Genomic DNA, 16,890 nt, shown 5'->3' with positions numbered 1-16,890 from the left:
ATATTCTATAAGTATATCAAGGGAAGAGGATAACCATGAAAGAGTAAGGCCCATTAGGGACCAAGCAGGTAATCTGTTGTGGAGCTGGAGGATATTTGTCGGACATTGAACAGTTACATACATATGTCTTCACTTTAGAGAAGGACAATATAGTTAGAGAATTCAGCAAGAGGGATTGTGAGGATCTTGAGCAGTTTGACATAGGAAAAAGCAAAACATTCTCCAGATCTGGATGAGTTGTATCCCCAGGCTTCTGTAGAAAATGAGGGAAGAAATTACAGGAACTCTGACCCATTTTTTTTAGTATTTTAATTCATCTCTGGCATTTGGGGAGGTGCCAGAGGATTGGAGCTAGTGTGGTTCCAATTTTCAAAAAGGGTGCCAAGGATAAACCAGGAAATTATCAACCGTTGAGCCTCACATTAATGGTAGTGAAACTATTAGAGAAAATTCTGAAATGGAGAATTAGTCTCCATTTGGCGAGGCAAGGTTTTATCAGGAATAATGAGCGTGTCTCCGTCTGAGGGAAGCTGTGCCGAACAAATTTGATTGAGCTTTTTGAGAAGGTGACCAGGTGTGTCGGTGAGGATAGGGCAGTTGATGTAGTTTATGAGGATTTCAGCAAAATCTTTGACAATGTCCTGAATAGGAAATTGAAAAAGAGGGTAAAAGCACAAGGTAACTTGGCAAGTTGGATCCAAAGCTGGCCTAGTGGTTAGTGATAGAGGGTGATGGTAGAAAGCTGTTTGTGTGGCTGCAGGCCAATGTCCACAGGATCACTGCTGGGTCCCTTATTGTTCATGATATATACAAATGATATCGAAGAAAATGTGGGGGAATCAAAAGCAAGTTTCAGAATTACATGACGATAGGTACATGGGTTGACAATGAAGAGGATAGGTTACAAGAGGATAATGACAGATTGGTCAGATGGGCAGATCACTGGTAGGTGGAACTTAACCCTGAAAAGTGTGAGGTGACGTACTTTAGAAGAAGGAACAAGACAAAGTAGTATGTAGTGAATGGCAAGATGCTAGGAAGCTAAGAGGAACAGAGGGATCTTGAGGTATTGTCCACAAAAGGTAGTAGGATAGGTTAAAAGGGCAGATAGAAAGGCAATATGGGGCACTGCCTTTATCAGTTGTGGCATTGATTATAAGAGTGGGGCGGTCATGTTGGAGCTGTACAATTAGGTTACAGCTGGAGCACTCTGTGCACTTCTGGTCACTGCACAACAGAGAGGATGTGATTGCACTGGTGGGTTGCTGAGGAGGGTCATCAGGGTGCAGCTTGGGATGGAGCAGCTCAGCCATGAAGAGAGATTGGTTAAGCTCAGGTTGTGTACTTTCACCCAGAGAAGGTTGAAAGGGGACTTGGTTGAGCTATATAAGGTTATGAGGGCATGGACAGGATGGATAGAAAGCAGCTGGTCCCCTTAGTTGGAGGGTCAATAACAAGAAGGTACAATTTTAAGATGACAGGCAAAAGGGTGGTGGGAATCTGGAACCTCACAACCTTTAAAAAGTACTTGGATGAACATCTGAAATGTTGTAATATTCAAAGCTTTGAGCCAAGTGCTGGATAGTGGGACTAATGTAGATTTCAAGTGGCTTTTGTCAGTGCAGACTGGATGGGCCAAAGGGCTTCTTCGGTACTGTGTGATTCTATGATCCTATAATATCGAACAAGCAACCTAGCGAAATAAAAATAGTTGAGAAATCAAGAGAAATGATGGAGTAATGGTTCTGGTGGTTTCAATAGATATGTCAAAATTGTGTATTCCTGATAATAATTACTAGACTCTCTGTAGTTGTGCCTTCTGTTATCTAGCTCCTAATTTCTGGATTATCCTTTCCACCTCTCTCCAATCTTCTATCTCACTTTCCTTCTTTAAAATACTCTTTAAAGTTAACTTCTTTTCCTCCTTCCTATTATCTCCTTCTGGCACTTAGTGTACTATTTTGATTAATAATTGTTGGTCCTGTGAAGCATCTTGGAAATTTCCTTGCTTTAAACACAAAATATATATTTTTTTTACAGTTGTGATTTCCTGCAGTTTCTTCCTATCAGTTGTCATAACCATGTAATTTTGCTATGACTATTGTTCTATTGCTTTCTTGAAAATAGCATTTTTCATAATACATCTCCCACAGTCTCTTTTGTCAGATGGACATTGTGCATTGTCCAATATCTCCTACCATTTCATATAATGATAAATGATTAAGGTAAAATTTTTGGAAAACATGTTTTCCTTCTCAAACTTGTCTATTGTTAAAAACTACATTATATTAAATCACCTGATTTAACAGGTGTTATTATGAATTCAATTTTTAAAGTATACTATAGAAAGATTAGGACCTTAGTTGTAAGTAAACAGAGAAACTATTGAAGATTATAAGCAGAAGTCTAAAACTCTCGCAGAGCTTCACAAATAAAACAATTCCAGTTCCTACACCAATAGTATATTAACTTTGCAATCCAGTGAACATAAGAACCATTCAAAGATGTGTGACAATTATTATTATAATTATTAGGGCGATAACGTCCCAAAAATTGATGCCAGTCAACCTAGTTTAAGTATGGATTCCTTTTATGGAGATAAGACAATAGAATAATTACAGTCACTTCCATCCTTTCCATTTTGGACAATGTTTCTTTCTTAAAGAGAATCAATGTGAATGTAACACTTGTCATGAGTTCAGGATTTCAGAATGTGCTTTGAAACCAAGAAGATTGTTTTGAAGTATAGTTACTACTGTAATGTGGAGAAATGGGCAATCAAATCGTACACATTAAGCTCCCAGAAACAATGAGATGATGGATGAATATCAACCAGGACATAAGGGAAAACTCTTCTGAATATCTTGAAATAATACACATGGGATCTTGTGCACTTCACCAGTGGGCAGATGAAACCTCTGGTTAACAATGCATTTGAAAGGTATCCCTACTGACAGTGCAGCCTTGTATTGAGATGTTAGCCTACATTATGCTAAGAACTTTAGACTAACTTTCCAACTTAGTATTACCTCTCAACTAAAGCTCACAACATTAGATAATTTAGTTTCAAAGCAGATTTTCAACATGATACCAAAGTTAAAAATTATAATGTTTGCTGTTTCTTAAATAGTTGTGACTATGAAGTGAAGATTATGACTTGTACTAGGGTAAATTTTTAAATTAACCGATTGAAGAAATATATCCCCACAGGTTCTGCAGATGGGAGTCATTTTTTTATTACAACCACAGATCATGATCGGAGACTATGTTGTAAATGTATTTGCTTACAAATGCCACAATATGGAGAGTGAATGGAAAATGAAGCAAGGATCATACTGATCTGATAATAATTTCTGAAAGTCACCAAGCAAATATAAAATCCAACTCAAGCTGTTCCCTGCAAGGGTGAATGAAATATTGCATCAGTCGTCTATTCCAATTCCAAGGCCAGTAATCTTACACTGAAACAGTGGTCAGAAATGCAGAAATCTAGACTAGTCATGCAATGTCATGAGTTTGAATTACACTTTAGCAGCTTGTCAATTTAATTCCAGTTATTTAAACCTGAAGTAAAAATTGGGATCAGTAACAATGACAATTTAACTATTGATTATTTTTCTAGAAACTCATTTGATTCAATGATGTCCTTGAGTAAAAAAAAATCATGTTGACCTTACTCTAGACTCCCACCCACAACACCATGCCTGGCTCTCTACTGCCATCTGAAGTGGCCAAGAAAATCAAACAAATCTCTATGACGAGGTAAAGTCGGAATATATCCATTTGGATTACCTGACATGGACAGATGCACTAATTCACACCCAGCCCAGCAAAGGTGTCAACACGAAACTCGAGACACTAGGAAATCTCATGTCAGCAAGTCGAATGTGGGCAAGGAAACCTCCTGGTGAATATCACCAAATGGCCTCTTTCTGATGAATTCAGAATTGCTTCATTTTGAATATAAACTGGGAGCATTCAGTGTATTCTTCGAGCAGGGGAGGCCTGTATCACTGACTGAGCTGATGAATTCTGAAGGGCACAGCTGCTATAGTTTGGGGCTGTAACAAGTGGTTAGAGATTCAACCAGAGAGAAAAACCTTAATTTGTGCAGAACCAGGTGATATTGTTTGTCAATGAGCAGGTGCTCTCTTAGGACAGAGGTGAGATTTTTTTTTCCCTCATAAAGTGTTCTGCATCTTTGGAACTCTCTGTCTCAGCGGGTGGTGGAGGTGGGATAATTGAACATTCCAGACTGAGGTAGATCAAATCCTGTGAGGCGAGGGAATGATACGTTACCTAGGCAGATAGGAATTCCAGAATTCGAAACACAAACAGATCAATCCTGATCTTGTCCTTGGTAGGGACTGTGGGTTCTGGAGGTCCTGTTGATCAACTGTTATCTTTTTGAATGGTGGAACAGGCTCAAGTAGCCTGCTGTGCTCGTAAATAGTATGCTCATATTTGATCCAGCCCTCATTATAAGACAGATTTAACTACCTGTGATTATACCAGTAGCACCAACAAATCTGTGGAGGAGTAATCCTGACTTCCCGTTGAAGACAATGTCCAGGTCTTGTGTGGCATTTTTGCCATGCTAATCGGATAGATTGAGAACAGATCTACCAGCTCAAAATGGGAATCTATGAAGCATTGTTGGTCAAACACAACAAGAGAATTGTATTCCACTGCAGTAACATTGCCGTCTGGAAAATCTTTCACTTATCCATTGTCATCCAACAGTGATCAACTTTGGGTTAATCTGAAGTGTAAAAGTACTTGCCAGGAACAGGGGTCAAGCATTAAAAAAAATCCAGTGTCAAGATTAGAGTGGTGCTGGAAAAGCACAGCAGGTCAAGCAGCATCTGAGGAGCAGGAAAATCAACATTTTGGGCAAAAGCCCTTCATCAGGAATGAAGCCCTCATGTTGCTTATGCAATTCCATTGTAGTTTTCTTTTTTTCTTTCATGGGGCCAGGCCTCCCTGGAAAGGCCAGTGTTTTATGCCCCATCTCTGACTGTTTCCAAGGTCATTGCAGGAGGAAGTGAAGAGCTGTGGAGTCACATTTAGACAACAGAACATTTCCTTTCATAAGGGACAATCAAAGAGTTGTCATGGCGACCATTGATGAGGCCAGCTTTATATTCCAGATTTTTAAATGTCATTTAAACTCCTTAAATTTAACTGAACTGCACCAGCCTTGGAAATATTGTGAATACAAGACCAGGTCAGATGCTGGATATTCTTCAGTTACAGTAGAGGGATTCACCTCCACAATCCTTCTACAATCTCCAAGGTCATATGTCAGGGGTGTGATGGAATGCTCTCATTTGTCTGACTGGGTACAAATGTAACAACACTCCAGTCATTCAGCAAAAGGCAATTCACTTACTGACTTCCTTCACAGTTGCAAAGTACCAGCAGTTAGCTCAGTTGGCTGGATAGCTGGTTTGCAAAGTACTACCATAAGAGTGGGATTCAATTCCTATACTGGCTGAGATTACCATGACGACCTCTCCCCTTGCCTTTAGGTTAAACCATCACCAGTGCTCTCGCTCTAGTGAGAGAGTAACCCTATGGTCTGCTAGGACTCTGGTGACTTTGTTAAACATCACACAACACCAGGTTTTGGTCCAACAGGTTTAATTGGAAGCACTAGCTTTCAGAGCGCTGCTCCAAAAGCTAGTGTGCTTCCAATTAAACCTGTTGGACTATAACCTGGTGTTGTGTGATTTTTAACTTTGTACACCCTAGTCCAACATCGGCATCTCCAAATCTGGTGACTTTGTCTTTTTGACCTACCAACATCAAGCTGGCACTGCAGCAACTTGTCAAGGCACTTTCAACAGGACTTCCCAAACCCACACACTCTAACAAGGACAAGAGCAGCTGCTGCATGGGAACACTATCACATCCAAGTCACACATCACATGGAATTATGTCAATGTTGCTTTGTCATCACTCGTTCAAAATTCTGGAGCTCCCTTTCTATCAACATTGCAGCTGTACATAAGCAATGGGCTGCAGCTGTACATCAATGGGCTGCAGCAATTCATGAGATGGTTCACCATCACTTTGTCAAGAGTAATCAGAGAGGGGCATCAAATGCAGGTGTTGCTAATTAAACCAACGTCGCACAAATGAATTTGCTTAAAAACTTAATTAAATTTGCTCAGTTTATTGGCCATGCATCTAATACCAGCATATTTCAGTTCCCCAGTAAACTTATTGGGCACTCCTCATAATGTACCAGTTCAAACAGATTTTATTATGGTGGTAATGTCTCTGGATTACTAATCCAGACATCCAGATAGCTCTGGAAGCTCTTGAAACCTGGATTCAAATCCCACTACAGCAACTGGTGGTGGATTTAAATTTAGTTTAAAAATCTGGAAAATAAGGCTAGCCTCAGCAATGTTCACCAGGACAACTATCATTGATTGTCCCTGAGGGAAGGAAATGTGTTCTCTGTCTAAATGTGACTCCAGACTCATAGCTCTCTACTCTCCTCTGCAATGACCTTGGAAATGGTCAGGGATGGGCATCAAATACTGGCCTTTTCAGTAACACCCACTACCCCTGAAGGAATAAAAGAAGAGGCACTGGAATTGAACCAACAGGAAGAATAACTGAGCTACAAGCATGACCCAAGAACACTTTAAAACTACGCACTTTCCATTGATTTATATGTGTATCCATTACACCAAAACACTTTCCAAAAAAGGAAAGAGACCATTTGCACTTGAAAGTATTGGATGTCAAAGTTCAGCTGCTTCAGATCAAATCTCTTTAAGACGGCATTGCTGCACAAATCTGCTGGAGCTATGAGTAAATCACATTTTATTAATTGATTTTGTCCTTTTGACTGGCTATTATATTTTAAAATATGTGAAGTGTGCTTGCAACTTCTCCAGCAGTCACAGCTTTGTGAAATACCTTATTCTATGTAATAATCATAACTAAATGTTCAAACATTATATGGTGGTAGCTAAAAGCGTGCTGTCACATCCTATGTATTCCTTTGATTGCCTGTGGAATGGTAAGTGAATCCCTTCCTACTCCATAACTTAAAGCACCGATTTCCTTACAACTAAATTTTGCAGAATAAGCAGGAACTATTCCCTATAATACAACCCTAAATTCATTACTCTCAAACGTCTTCACAAGCAACTCTTTCATGTTGAAATAAACAAAAACCAAATGATCTTCTGTCTTTCTATTTAGAAGGCTGGTTATGCCAAGTGCTGATGTGGTGCAGGATTTGAACAATATAATTCATGAATGCACATTGCAGTCTAGAGCCTGAAAATGTCTGCAGCCTCTCATAACTTTTTCAAGAGATTATTTTGGCAATGTGGTATCTATAACATACTGATTGTACAGCAGTTGGAAATATTATTTTATTTGGGAAGCTTTACTGTTCAGGCAATACTTTGGAAATAATGTTTCTCCATAAATTGGAAATAATATTATTAATCCATGTGCTTCCTTTAATTCTGATTCTGTATGACACAATTTACAACAAAGAAGGAGGCCAATGAGTCCATCATATGTATGTTGATGCTGGTGAATAACTGAACTATCCTGTTTCTTAAATGCCCTTTCCTTTCATTTGCTTTTCTTGTTGTGGTTCTCAAATCACTTTCAAGATCCCTTTCCAGCCTTGAAATTGCAGAAAACTTGAGATCAATGGCTGGATGAATGTTAAGGTGGTGTGGAGCATTGTGAGTAATGGACATTACCAAACTCAATAGTGTCTCTGCCTATAAGCCAAAAGATTCAGGTTGGACTCTCACTCCCAGACTGGTTGGCTACAAAAGCTGTGTTTGTAACAGTGTGCAACAGATTTGCTTATAAACCTGTAAATCCTTTCACATAGAGTTAGAATGGGGGAGTCTCCTGCTCAGATATTTGATGTGGCCTGGTTCTTCTCAAAGATAGTCAATGGCAACAGGCTGATGATCTGTTCTGAGAAGAACTGGCTATTGAAAGACATGTGAGCACATGGTTTGCCTGCCTCTTGCAACTTTTGGTGTAGAAAGAGAAAGGAACAAAAATAATAATTGGGAATTTCAGCAGGAAATCTTGCTTATATGATTATAACTGACTTGCATTCATTCTAACACTTCTTGAAGAGGTGGGGAAATAAAATGTAACTGTTTTAGCACAAATTTATTGCCATGTCATACTACAAGACCATGCACCTGCATGAAAACATTCACTGTTGTAAAAGGTCAAGGTTCTGAAAGGGTCAATGTTGAAGACTGCATTAGACTCCACTCATGATGATGTCATCCAATCTTGTGTTGGAATAGAGGAGGTTAGCTTGAAATCCTGAGGGATTCAGATGTGACATCCCTGGCTCCTAGTAGTCTAGTGATTATGTCTAACTAGCCAATGTAAGTCGTATCTATTGTTTTGAGGAAATAAACTACATTTTGTTGTTAAAGTAAATGCCACTTTTTATTGAGACTCACTGTCAACAGTTTATCATTTCCCCTGTTAACCATATAGGCCTACAGATGCAGAACCAAAAAGACAATTGATAGCAGCACTCTACCTCAATCATTATTTGACAGTGGGTTAGTTCTACAACATACATGAACTTTACACATAGTGGCAATCCTTCTGATTGTCAAAGATCCCATTGTAGAAACATGGAAAGTGTTTGCTGAGGCATAGTTTTATCTCCATCAGATATAGACAATAGACAATAGACAATAGATGCAGGAGTAGGCCATTCAGCCCTTCGAGCCTGCACCGCCATTCAATATGATCATGGCTGATCATTCCCAATCAGTATCCTGTTCCAGCCTTATCTCCATAACCCTTGACTCCACTATCTTTAAGAGCTCTATCCAATTCTTTCTTAAATGAATCCAGAGACTGGGCCTCCACTGCCCTCTGGGGCAGAGCATTCCACACAGCCACCACTCTCTGGGTGAAGTAGTTTCTCCTCATCTCTGTCCTAAATGGTCTACCCCGTATTTTTAAGTTGTGTCCTCTGGTTCGGCACTCCCCCATCAGCGGAAATATGTTTCCTCCTGCCAGAGTGTCCAATCCTTTCATAATCCTATACGTTTCAATCAGATCCCCTCTCAGTCTTCTAAACTCAAGGGTATACAAGCCCAGTCGCTTCAGTCTTTCCGTGTAAGGCAATCCTGCCATTCCAGGAATTGACCTCGTGAACCTATGCTGCACTCCCTCAATATCTTTTCAGGAGACACAAGGCTGATGCATATATTGTCATGCTGAACAGGTGACCTTGCCAAGCAGCTTCAGGAGAACCTGGATTATCCTTAAGCAAGGAGTATCACATAGAGACATAGAACTGTACAGCATGGAAACAGACCCTTCAGCCAACTCATTTGTGACAACCAGATATCCTAAATTAATCTAATCCCATTTGCCAGTATTTGGACCATATCCCTCCAAATGCTGCCTATTCATATATCCATCCAGATGTCTTTTAAATGTTGTAATTGTGCCAGCCTCCATCACTTATCACTTCTTCTGGCAGCTTATTCCATACCCACACCACCCTTTGTGATAGTAGGTCCCTTTTAAATTATTCCCATCCCACCTGAAACCTATGCCCTCTAGTTTTGCTCCCCCACCCCCTTGATGAAAGCTTTCCCTACACATTCTGGCATTTATCATATTAATTTCACCATCCTGGCAATTTGTCTGGAATGTGCCAATATTCCATGTTCAAACACGGCAGTTATGTCAGCATTGCATTGTTCAGGATAACAGCTCATTGTGTCTTATTTTCAGTATCTCTACCTCAACAATAGCAATCCAAAAATACAGGGAAGTCCCTGTAAATATTGGGTGACATCCAATGGGCACTGGAATCCATGCAATTTCTGAGGAGAATGATATTTGATGTGATTACAAAACATAAACATTTGATGAATATAAAAATTCTGCATTGCCAATCAATTAGGTACCTAGATATTGCCATTTGTACTCTTGGTTGATTTGTTTAAAAGGATGAAAAGAAAGAAGCCCAGCAGTAGGAGACTAGGACTTTAGTTTAAATATGCAGTTATACAGATCAAATATAACTAAGCTCCCTGAATTGCCAGATTTGTAATTGGGAAAATCTTTGGCCCCAAACGCATTTTGAATTGGAGCCAGATAAGAATCTACATATATTTCAAGTACATTGTGTTTTATGCAATGTTGTTATCAGTCATGGAATATAAGGACCATTTCCCTGCTAGGATTATCTGATAAAGGCACCACAGACCTTCAATCACTTGGGGCAGCAATGTCAGACAGTTGTTCAGGTTAGATTGGTTAAATTCCCTACAGTGTGGAAACAGGCCCTTCAGCCCAACAAGTCCACACCGACCCTCCGAAGAGTAACCCACCCAGACCCATTTCCCCCTGACTAATGCACCTAACACTATGGGCAATTTACCATGGCTAATTCACCTGACCTGCACATCTTTGGACTGTGGGAGGAAACCGGAGCGCACAGAGGAAACCCACGCAGACGCAAGGAGAATGTGCAAACTCCACACAGACAGTCACCCGAGGCTGGAATTGAACGTGGGACCCTGGTGCTGTGAGGCATCAGTGCTAACCACTGAACCACCATGCTGCTATTTACTGCTAAGGAATGCTCTCAAGTCAATTTTGAAATGATCTGTGGTAATTTAAGAACAAAAATAAAATACCCAGAAAGATGTTCTTAAAGAATAATGACAAAATATTATTTGCAAAAAAAAACTCCTGTTCCCAAAATGAGCTAAACTTTAAAGACTCTACTCTCTTGAATTGGACTTTTTTTTTAATAATACAAAGAAAATTTAAAGGCCCATAAATCCATTTTTAAATTTTGTTTTTGTCTGTTTCTGAAATGCAGCTGTAGGGCACAATTACAAGTTTGAGTCCTGTCAGTTTAATAAGAGATCAAATCATGAGGTAGCACTGTTCACTCAGTTTTGACTGACTACAACCTCCTTAATGAAAGGGCACAGAGAGTCTTGTTCAATCCTTCAATAATACCTTCAATTACCAAGGCAGGTCAGTGACGTTCCTTTTGTGTTCTTGCTGAAGTCTACCCCTGTTGCTTAACTGCAGAATACTTCACTTAACCTTCCACAAACCAAATCTCATTTTGACCACCTGAGGGACCATCAATTCAGCTATCACTTCTGCAAGGTTTATTGTGCACAGTTATTAGTCCAATGGGATCACTGCTGCTTGATTTCTAAATTCAAATAGAAATATAATTAATTATATTTCACAGACCTTTGAAGCATGAGTTACATATCTTCACAACAAAAAAAATCATATATTTTGATAATTTCTGGCATCACTAAGATTTGAAAATGCAAGACATTTTAAAAGCTTTTAAATACACTTATAGAATCACTGGAAAATCTGTTGCATTAGAAGTTTTAAAACAGTATAAAATTCTGGCAGGTGCTGTACAATGTTGTGGTGAATGATCATTTGTCAAGCAGATAGGTGAAACATTGCAACAAAGGTCTTCTTCCCTCTATTGGATGGTTTACTTGCTCAGCCAAATGTTGGGATTTAATATGGTGCTGAAGCAGAGATTCCATCCGGGATGTGTTCTGTAACATGGTGGTCAACTACACTAATGACTAATTCCTCAATGAGATTTTAGCAGATGTGCTCCATGGACCTGAGGTTTCTTTTGTGAAGGGAATCTTCTTATTGCCTTAGCTAATTTTATACTTTAATCCCTGTACACAGAATCCTGTTTCTCAAATTTTAATACTTCTATCTGACAGACTGGGATTCTCTCACACACTGGGGAGAGTACACTCACTCTATTGAATTTCACAGCAAATTTTGTCTTTCCCATCACAGTTCATTTGGATTCACATTCTGCCGAAGTCTGTTTGATGACCAGTATCACCCCTGCAAATTGACTGCGCAGATTCATCAAATTTCGTTTACTGAAGTTCTTTAAAGGCAGCTACAATACCCAGTAAACTGTTTTTCAATGATTTTCAACTCTGAAATGCATTAATGTAACATTTTCAATTGGTTACATGGAAAGATCTTTGATCATTAAATAATTCCACATTTAAACAAACTCAAGTTCCCATAATGTTATTTTGCGTTCTCCCAGGTATCTTCCTTTTTGTTTGTTAACTTCTGCAAACGTACCCCTTCATGTTCTGATATGGTTTCATGGGTTCTGTCAAGTACCTTTTAAACTCATTGTGGTAGCCACCATTCATGTTTAGATTTAGACAATGAGTACCAACTTCAGTGACATCATAACCGAGCCCAACCCCATCTACAAACCTGTACTTTCGAGTCGGAGCCTCGAAATTGTAGTCATGAAGGGGGTTTTCTTGTATCCATGTTCTAGTTTAGAGGCACTGAGCTATTTGACGTTGCTTTGTCCCAGTAGGAATGGAGCATTAGCCTGAATCAGTTGGCCCATAGTCCTGTACTTGCTGGTTTTTACCCCCACCCGCCCCCAGAGTGTTGTTGTTGATGTTTGTCAAACAATTCTGATCTTCCGATCATAATATCTGTGCCGTTTGCACCCTGGCCAAGTGCTAGAGAAGTTCTGTGTAACGTTTTGCTGTTTTTCAGTAAATTAGTTAGAAATAATAGACTTCATTGCTGCCGCAATGGCTGTCCACACAGTGATTTGATTAGCACATTGATGTGGTCTGAGAAAGAAGACAGGAACTCGCGTTTCAATAAGCAGACTTTTCTAACAAAAAGTCTATTTAAAATGTAGAACTGGCCTGTTTCGTGATATTTTACATTTGACTGAATCAGAATGTTAGTAAATGCAAACATATTTAGATTTGGGAGAGTAAGCTTCACTACAAGTCTCATTTGAAGTTTTGTGATCTATGATTTCATCAAATACATACTTGTAAAAGTGCCAAACCCTCAACAGCCAGACCACTGCAGTGGAAAGAGGGGGGAAGCAAAGAATCTGTCGGGGTTACCATCTTATCAGAATTAAAGAAGATTACAAGTATTCTCAAATACTGGAAGAAAAAGGCTGACCTGAATTAAAGTTTGGGAGAGGTTATATCAGCATCTAAAACGTTAGAGAAATGCAGTTGTGGATTTAACTAAGATGGTTTTGTTTGTCAAATTTAGTAGTTTACAATTTTCCTAATCATACTCTTTGCAAAGAGTGATCTTAACAGGGTTGATTTTGTAGTGAAATAATAGATTTGGTCATAAAAACAGCCCATAAACAATCCATGCTGTTCTGTACTGAGTTGAAAGAGAGCTTTCTGGTGGCTTTGATCTTTGCTAAGTAGCTGAAGGACAAAGAGCACACATGTACCCAATCAGCCAGGCTGAATGCATGTGGCAGGAACAAGAGCGGCACTCCTGGTTTAGACTTGGCCACGCTTTTTGTGAATTGTCAACCTTAAGTTTGATGTTTGTAGCTGTTTTGACAAACTTTAGTGTTTAAAAATGATCGAATCTAGAATCGAAAATAAAATAGATTGAATGCAAATGAAGGCGAGATTTAACTGTCGCAAATCGGACGCGTGAGAATCAATCAATCCCTTCAACATATTCTGATCACAAAAAGTCAGTTAAAGTCAATGATTATTGCACCTTCACGATCACATTGTCCACTCCAGCAATTTGTCGCCAGAATGGGTTTGTTTTTTTGTTACTTTGTTCCCGGTTTCTTAACTTCAGCCCGTGATTTAAACCAAAAAAGCCATTCGTTCTTGTGAAAACGATTCTTTTATTATTTTACCTCAGACTTGAGGGTTCGGTTTTTAACCATGCATGTCGAAAGCGCATTCTGACCCGAATTCCTCGGGTTTATTTGTAGTGAAAAGGCCGGCTGTTTTGAGGGGGAACGCATTCCAAGCTGTTAAACTTGCCGGCTGCAAAAAAAAACTGTCCTTCAGTTTCGACGCGGAGTAACTGGGTGAGACGTTCCGGATTAGTGGTGCTGGAAGAGCACAGCAGTTCAGGCAGCATCCAAGGAGCAGCGAAATCGACGTTTCGGGCAAAAGCCGAAGAACTGCTGTGCTCTTCCAGCACCACTAATCCAGAATTTGGTTTCCAGCATCTGCACCTGGGTGAGACGTTACCGATTCCTGTATCTTTGATTCACACACGGAGGACACTGAAATTCTGAAATTATAGTGACCATGGGAGGACGGATGGTGGTCGGACATTTTCATTGGGATTGCTGTCGTTGGGATGCTTTGTGTGTGTTTGTGACCTCCTCAGCTCCCCCCCCCCCCCCCACAGTGTGTAAGACGGTTTGACAGTCATCATGTGGAAATTGTCCAGCCCCCTTCCAGCCCAGGTCAGCCTCAGAGCTTTCGCCTGTTAAGATCCCAACAATATCTCAACAGTGGATGCAAACATTTAAATCAAAACGAACGAGGAAGACGAGAAGACGGAAAGTTATCACCGTTACTTTTGTTTTTACAGTTTATAGCATAATTATAGCTTTTCACGTTTTGGTGAAGTCTCTGTGGATTAACTGCGAATGGTGAAAACACATTTTCTGTGTGACCTTTAAGGGCAAATTAATTTCAACCTGTCTCAATAAAATCAAATTACCAGCATCCGCAATATCAGCTTATTTCACATAATTGGGCGCATTAGCAAACTGCACCACTAGATGTAGCTAGTGCGTAATGCTGACATAAAAAACCCCACTGACTGGAGAATTGGAGGATTAAAGTTTAGTACAGAAAGAAAAAAAGAACTATTGTCATTTTGTTTTCTTACAGACCAGGGTAACTTTACACCGACATTCTGACAGAGGATGAGAAAAGGTTTATCTTAAATCAAATCAGGGCGGACAAACATTGGCTTTAATTCCGAATAAAAACTGTCCTATAAAATAAATTTTATATTGGGACGCATTTTATCCCGAAATGATGTTGATGTTAGGTGTAACCCAAACTCTGCAAAGAGATATAGCTAAAGTTCCCTTCATCTGCCCGAGGATGCTGCTGTTGCTAAATCCCGGGGAACTATCATTATCAAGGATCTAATCTCATCGGAAAATTATCCCGAGAAGTAGACCCAGTATCCCAGCTCCTGCTCCTCACTAACCTCACCGTCCTGTTCCTGGGACCGAACAGCTTTCCTTCTCCCTGGCAAAAAGCAACGTTAATGCTAATATGCTGGGCCTCACTCCGCCCAGAACTGACCTTTGCAATTCCGCCGTCCGATTTCCCCCCTGACCTTTCGATATTGCCTCCATTTCTTCGGATTTTCCTTCGGGAGAATCATAGAGGTTCCCCTCTCCTTTCCCAGGCAGCCCCGCTCAAACTTACCTCATTGACTGAGGCCTCGCCAAACCAGCGGAACGTGTCCCTCTGCATTCGCCTGGAAGGGTTTTCCTACATTTAAGAGAATCAAAACTCTCAGCTAATTACCTCGAAACTCCGTTTCCCTCCTTCCCTCTGTTTAATAAATGTTGCTTCTTAAGTTTGAAGAATTCCGTCTTTCTGTCCTTCTATCTAACTCTTTTAGGGAGCCTGGTGTCCGCACACCAACGAAAACTAACTAAAATCCTTCAGCAAACTCTGAGCCAATATATCCCCGTTGCTATCTAGGTTCACCGGGCAGAAACAGCCGCTCTTTGAATTTGAAGACGTGCCGATTTTCTCCTGTTGTATTGTATTTAAAAACGGCTGAATCCGGCTCTGTTCAAAATCACAACAAGAGGCGATTTTTAAAAAAAAGAGGCCAGCAATCCGATTGCCTGAAGGTGGCCAGATGTTGGGTAAAAAGTGAAGATTCCAATGGCACACAGTGTCCAGTGTCTGTGGGACAATTTCCTCCCATTATTTGAAGTATAAACAATCCTAAACTCTTTATAATGGGTCTATATTGATTTATTTTTTCTTGGGTGAAGTTGACGTTGCTCAGAAAGAATAACCAAATACGATTGTCAGTGCAAATACTTGGGACTATGTCCCTTCCGATTCAAGCCGGCTGTGGTGTCTGGACATTGTGAGGTCGATGTGCCATGTCAATGTATTGCCCGAAATGTTGATTTTACTGCTCCTCAGATGCTGCCTGAACTGCTGTGCTCTTCCAGCACCACTAATCCAGAATCTGGTTTCCAGCATCTGCAGTCATTGTTTTTACCCCGTAATTTAAAGTGTGTTTGGGGCAGAGGTGGGGCAATGCTTTGGATGTGGGTGTATTTGGAGATCTATGGATGAGAGAAACTTAGTTTAGTTTAAAATCCGAGAGACATTGTCTGCTTTCGATGTCTTTTGAACCGATCACAACGAGGATTTGTGTAAGAAAGCGAACTCTACACACCATCAGAGAAGCTAACCTTATCCAAGTGACGGCTGGGAATGCAATCGAGATTTGTTCAATATATCATTTCACTTGCATATCACGTAATCTTTTGCTATAAATTCTGTGTCTTATGATCTTGTTCCACAGTTACCTGATGAAAGGGCAGCGCTCCGAAAGCTACTGCTTCCAAATAAACCTGTTGGACTATAACCTGATGTTGTGTGAGTTTTTTTAACTTGGTCCACCCCAGTCCAACACCGGCTCCTCTACACCATGTTCCTCATCTCTACGAGAAACAGCTGAACACGCCGCTTACCGCTGCCGAAGTGCAGCAATTTAGCACGGAATGTACAAATTCCAACTGCACTGGAAGAGAACGATCTATGAACCTGACAGCTGCCAGTCATTCTCATACAATGCAGCAAAATCTCGCCGGACACATCATATTTGTGTATTTTCAGTCTCAAAATTCTAAAGGGGTCGTCTTAGCACCGATTAAGTTGTAGGATCCTTAATATTGACCAGAATAAGCGGGAATTGTTCAACCACAATAAAACATCTGTACCTGTCAAAAGTACCATTCCATTTTATTAAAAGTTTAACCGTTAGGTTTCACGT

General features: G+C 40.1%; 1 long non-coding RNA gene across 4 annotated transcripts in view; it reads right to left on the bottom strand.

The window, feature by feature from the left end:
• LOC140465825 (uncharacterized) overlaps nucleotides 1–16,077 on the bottom strand; it is a 69,985-nt gene extending 53,908 nt beyond the window's left edge. For 2 of the 4 annotated variants that reach the window (XR_011955157.1, XR_011955156.1), the window contains exons 1-2: nucleotides 15,165–15,284; nucleotides 13,742–13,874 (exon numbers count right to left, since the gene is read on the bottom strand). This is a non-coding gene — a long non-coding RNA (uncharacterized lncRNA). Of the gene's footprint in view, nucleotides 1–13,741; nucleotides 13,875–15,066; nucleotides 15,285–15,392 lie in introns of those variants that run through there. The other 2 variants (XR_011955158.1, XR_011955159.1) reach the window with 2 other exon arrangements.
• Nucleotides 16,078–16,890: the final 813 nt, after the last annotated feature.

Source organism: Chiloscyllium punctatum, chromosome 42 (genome assembly GCF_047496795.1).
Source record: "Chiloscyllium punctatum isolate Juve2018m chromosome 42, sChiPun1.3, whole genome shotgun sequence".
NCBI classification, from domain to species: Eukaryota; Metazoa; Chordata; class Chondrichthyes; order Orectolobiformes; family Hemiscylliidae; genus Chiloscyllium; species Chiloscyllium punctatum.
The sequence above is the reverse complement of the archived record's forward strand: the minus strand, read 5'-3'. Positions and strand labels throughout refer to the sequence as shown.